This window comes from Orcinus orca, chromosome 15 (assembly GCF_937001465.1).
Source record: "Orcinus orca chromosome 15, mOrcOrc1.1, whole genome shotgun sequence".
Classification (NCBI taxonomy): domain Eukaryota; kingdom Metazoa; phylum Chordata; class Mammalia; order Artiodactyla; family Delphinidae; genus Orcinus; species Orcinus orca.
In genome coordinates, this window is record NC_064573.1 from 28,182,666 (window position 1) to 28,188,012 (window position 5,347).

Here is a 5,347-nt window from a genome sequence, read left to right on the forward strand (position 1 = left end):
TGGAATATATTTTTCCATCCCCTTACTTTCAGTCCGTATGTGTCCCTAGGTCTGAAGTCGGTCTCTTGTAGACAACATATATATTGGCCTTGTTTTTGTATCCATTCAGTGAGCCTGTGTCTTTTGGTTGGAACATTTAATCCATTCATGTTTAAGGTAATTATCAATATGAATGTTCTATTACCATTTTCTTAATTGTTATGGGTTTGTTTTTGTAAGTCCTTTTCTTCTCTTTTGTTTCCCAGTTAGAGAAGTTCCTTTAGCATTTTTTGTATAGCTGGTTTGGTGGTGCATAGTTCTCTTAGCTTTTGCTTGTCTGTAAAACTTTTGATTTCTCCATCGAATCTGAATGAGATCCTTGCCAGCTAGAGTAATCTTGGTTGTACGTTCTTCCCTTTCATCACTTTTAAATAGATCATGCCTCTCCTTTCTGGCTAGTAGAGTTTCCGCTGAGAAATCAGCTGTTAACCTTATGGGAATTTCCTTGTATGTTATCGGTCATTTTTCCCTTGTTGCTTTCAATAATTTTTCTTTGTCTTTAATTTTTGTCAATTTGATTACTATGTGTCTCAACGTGTTTCTCCTTGGTTTATGCTTCCTGAGACTCTCTGCACTTCCTGGACTTGGGTGGCTATTTCCTTTCCCATGTTAGGGAAGTTTTCCACTATAATCTCTTCAAATATTTTCTCGGGTCCTTTCTCTCCCTCTTCTCCTTCTGGGATCTCTGTAATGTGAACGTTGTTGCATTTAATGATGTCCCATAGGTCTCTTAGGCTGTCTTCATTTCTTTTCAGTCTTTTTGCTTTATTCTGCTCTGTGGCAGTGAATTCCACTGTTCTGTCTTCCAGGTCACTTATCCATTCTTCTTCCTCAGTTATTCTGCTATTGATTCCCTCTAGTGTATTTTTCATTTCAGTTATTGCACTGTTCATCTCTGCTTGTTCTTTAATTCTTCTATGTGTTTGTTCTTTAATTTTTCTAGGTCTTTGTTAAACATTTCTTTCATCTCCTCGATCTTTGCCTCCATTCTTTTTCTGAAGTCTTGGATCATCTTCACTATCATTAGTTGCATTTCTGTTGTTTTATCTTGTTCCTTCTTCTGGTACATAGCCCTCTGCCTTTTCATCTTGTCTATTTTTCTCTGAATGTGGTTTTTTTCCACAGGCTGCAGGATTGTAGTTCTTCTTGCTTCTGCTGTCTGCCCTCTGGTGGATGAGGCTATCCAAGAGGCTTGTGTAAGTTTCCAGATGGGAGGGACACTTGGTGGGTATAGCTGGGTGTTGCTCTCAAGGGGGGAACTCAGAAAACTTTAATCTGCTTGTCTTCTGATGTGTGGGGGCTGGGTTCCGTCCCTGTTGGTTGTTTGACCTGAGGCAACCCAACACTGGAGCCTACCTGGCTCTTTGGTGGGGCTAGTGGTGGACTCTGGGAGTGCTCACACCAAGGAGTACTTCTCATAACTTCTGCTGCCAGTGTCCTTGTCCTCACGGTGAGCCACAGCCACACTGCCTCTGCAGGAGACACTCCAACACTAGCAGGTAGGTCTGGTTCAGTCTCATATGGGGTCCTGCTCCTTCCCCTGTATCCCAGTGCACACACTACTTTATGTGTGCCTTCCAAGAGTGGAGTCTCTGTTCCCCCCAGTCCTTTTGAAGTCCTGCAATCAAATCCCTCTACCTTCAAAGTCTGATTCTCTAGGAATTCCTCCTCCCGTTGACATACCCCCAGGTTGGGAAGCCTGATGGATGGTTCAGAACCTTCACTCCGGTGGGTGGACTTCTGTGGTATAAGTGATCTCCAGTCTTTTAGTCACCCACCCAGCAGTTATGCAATTTGATAATATTGTGATTGTGCCCCTCCTACTGTCTCATTGTGGCTTCTCCTTTGTGTTTATATGTGGGATATCTTTTTTGTTGAGTTCCAGTGTCTTCCTGTCAATGGTTGTTCCGCAGTTATTTGTGATTCTGGTGGTCTCGCAAGAGGGAGTGAGTGCACGTCCTTCTACTCCACCATCTTGTGGTGACCTGTACTTTATTGAGATGTTTGTGGATCTACCTCCATTTTCAGGCACTGCTTTCTTGGAATAGAGCAGTCTGAGTACCAATTCCTATCCTGGAGTAAAGTACACATTTTCTCAACATCCCTTTTGATTCTTTCTGGCCCCCTGGTGTCATCTCCTAAGGTGGAAAGCAGCTCTAAATAGCCTGCAGTTTGTAAACAATGCTAACAAGAAAATCATGAAAGAAGAGATTTTTAAATTCACTTTCTTGACTTATCTAAAAGTTCTCCTCCCTGCATTTGTGGTTAGCTGACTGGCACATTATATGTTAGCCAATGGGATCTGATAAGTCAACAGCATTCGGTGACCATGATTGAGGAGAATATTATGCTCTGAAATTGTATAATTAGATCAGTAAACTTGGTCTCTCAGTGAACTCAAGACTTTGGGACATAAGTCTGTGAGTAAGTTTATCCTTTAGCATTTATTTAATTTATGTGACCTCCATCTATCTTGAAAATGAATTACTTTATCTTTAGAAAATCAAATCTCATTTGCTATTTAGATCACCTTAACTAGTTAAATTTCTGGATTTCATGTATCATTCATTATATTATTCATTCATTCATTTATTCAACAAACAGTAATTAAATTCTGTTACATAGCACTGTTCTAGGTACTGGGGATACAGGAGTGAACAAAACAAACAAAAAGCAAGCAAAAGTTCCTTCTCTCATAAATTTTATATGCTAAGCAGAGCAGATGAAAAATGAACAGCACAAATATAAAATCATGTCGTATATTAAAAGATGTAAAGTGTTATGGTGAAAAATAAAGTGGGAAGGGAATAGGAATGGCTTGGATAGAAGCTTCCAGTTAAAAAAAAACAGCATGGGCAAAGTTCCCAAGAGGGGTATGTAGCCTCTTTGTTGCACCAGGGGTCCAATGTGGTGTCAGAAGAGTGAAGAAGGGAGACCATTGTTGAAGGTAAGATCAGAGGGATGATGGGGTTGGATGGTGTAGGGCCTTCTGGGTCTATCGTCACTTTGGCTTTTACTCTGAGTAAAATGAGAAGGCACTGTAGGATTTTGAGCAAATGAGTGACATGAATTGATTTATGTTTTAACAGAATCATTTTGTTAGGGATAGAATGAAGGGTCTGAGGTTACAAGTAGGGGAAGTTAGGAGAGCCCTACTGTGATCTGGGCAAAGATGAAGAGATGATAGTGGTTTAGATCAAAAGACAGTAGGCAGTGACAAGTAATCATTTGAGCCAACCAGGATTTGCTGACAGGCTATGGGGTGAGAGAAATAGAGGAGTCTAATTGACACTGATGTTTTGGGTCTGAACAATTACCAGGATGATGTTTTCACTAGCAGAGATGGAAACAACTGTAGAGGAGTCGGTTTGGGGAGAAAAGTTAGAAACTCAGTTGTTGACACATCAGGATCTTCTCAGAGGGTCCCATCCATAGCTGAGAAGGAAGCCTTGAGAGAGCCACACCAAAAGATTCCAAATCCTGAATGAGCAGTCATTCCATCCATTAATGAGTATTTTTGAGCACCTACTGTGTGCCAGGCAGCATTCAAGGCTCCGGGGCTGCAGCGGTGACAAAGACAGACAAATCCTCTTTGCTTAAGGGCTTACATTTTTGTGGGGGGATACAGAGATAAATGATGGATGGATGGACGGGTACATGGATGCATAGATACAGTCATATTGATAGATATACATGAAATAAATTCAAGAGGTGATAGTCTTATGAATAAAAATAAAACAGGGTGAAAAAAAAGAAAAAGGAGCCATCCATTGCAGCATTGCAGCATTTTTAACCATGGTGACCAGGAAAGGCCTCTCTGAGAAGATGACCCATGAACTGAGAGCTGAATGATGAAATAGAGCCAGCCACAGCAAGATCTGGGAGAAAATATTCCAAACAGAAAATACGTAAATTGAAGATCCTGTGCTGATAGTGCCCTTGGAGTGTTTGGGGGAACAGAAGAAAGGCCAGTAAGACTGGAGGATTATGAATGTGGGACAGAGTGGTGGGGAGTTGGGAGGAGACAAGGTGGGAAAGGTAGGCAAGTGCCAGACCAAATAGGATCTTGAGAGCTGCAGAAGTTTAAATTTTATTCCTAATTTAAATACAAACATAGAAGGGTTTTGAACAGGAGTTCAAATCTGATTTGTATTTTTAAAGATCTCTCCAGCAGCTCTGTGAGGAATGACCTCATGGATAGGCAAGAGAAAAAGCATGGGGAATCATTGGGCGACTGTGAAAGTGGGTTGTAGTGTGAAGATAGCGAAGTGTTGGGATTTTGGAACGTATTCTAAACATACTCTAACCAGTACAGTAATTACTAGAGTTCCACATTTTTTTTTTTTTTTTGCGGTATGTGGGCCTCTCACTGCCGTGACCTCTCATTGTGGAGCACAGGCTCTGGACACGCAGGCTCAGCGGCCATGGCTCATGGTGCCAGCCGCTCCGCGGCATGTGGGATCTTCCCAGACCAGGGCATGAACCCGCGTCCCCTGCATCGGCAGGCAGACTCTCAACCACTGCACCACCAGGGAAGCCCTTAGAGTTCCACATTTGACTGTTTATGTTGAAATTCATCAACATTAAATAAAATTAAAAATGCACTTTCTTAATCACACTAGCCACATTCCAAGTGCTAAATAGTCACATGTGGCTTGTGGCTTGCTTATTGAATAGCACAGCTATAGAGCATTCCCATCATCTTAGAAAATTCTATTGGACAGTGCTGCTATAAGGTCCCAAAGGCTTGATATTGACAACCTGAAATAGTTATAGATGAAGACAGTGCAATGATTTTGATGCCAAATTGTTCTAAGTTAAGCAGAAATGGACCAAATGCATTAGATTCAAACTTTCTAGAAACTGAGGCAAAAACTGTTGTTGATATCTTCCCCTGTTTCTATTGGATAGTTGGATTCTCATAGACAAATGCATACTGAGCTCCACATTTTATATTCCTCCTGTTCCTACCTTGTCATTTTGACAGCTTCCTAAGACAGATCTAGACCTTTATTCTGCCTATATTAGTCAGTTATCCTTTGCTTATAAGTATTAAAAGTCCACCCAGACTAGCTTAACTTTTAGAAAGAGAGTTATAAAGATAAAGGTATAACTCAGAATCCATGGCTACCATTGTAGCAGGGTGTCATAGGACCTAGAGAGTTGTGAGGTGGTTAGAGTTCTTCGTCTCTGCTTCATTTTTCTGTCATAGATGAGCTTCTCTGTTCATGTATCCATTGTGTTAACCAGAGCAACCCCCAAAGTGGTCACAACCCCAAGTTTACACAGCCTTCTAGTTAAAGCACTG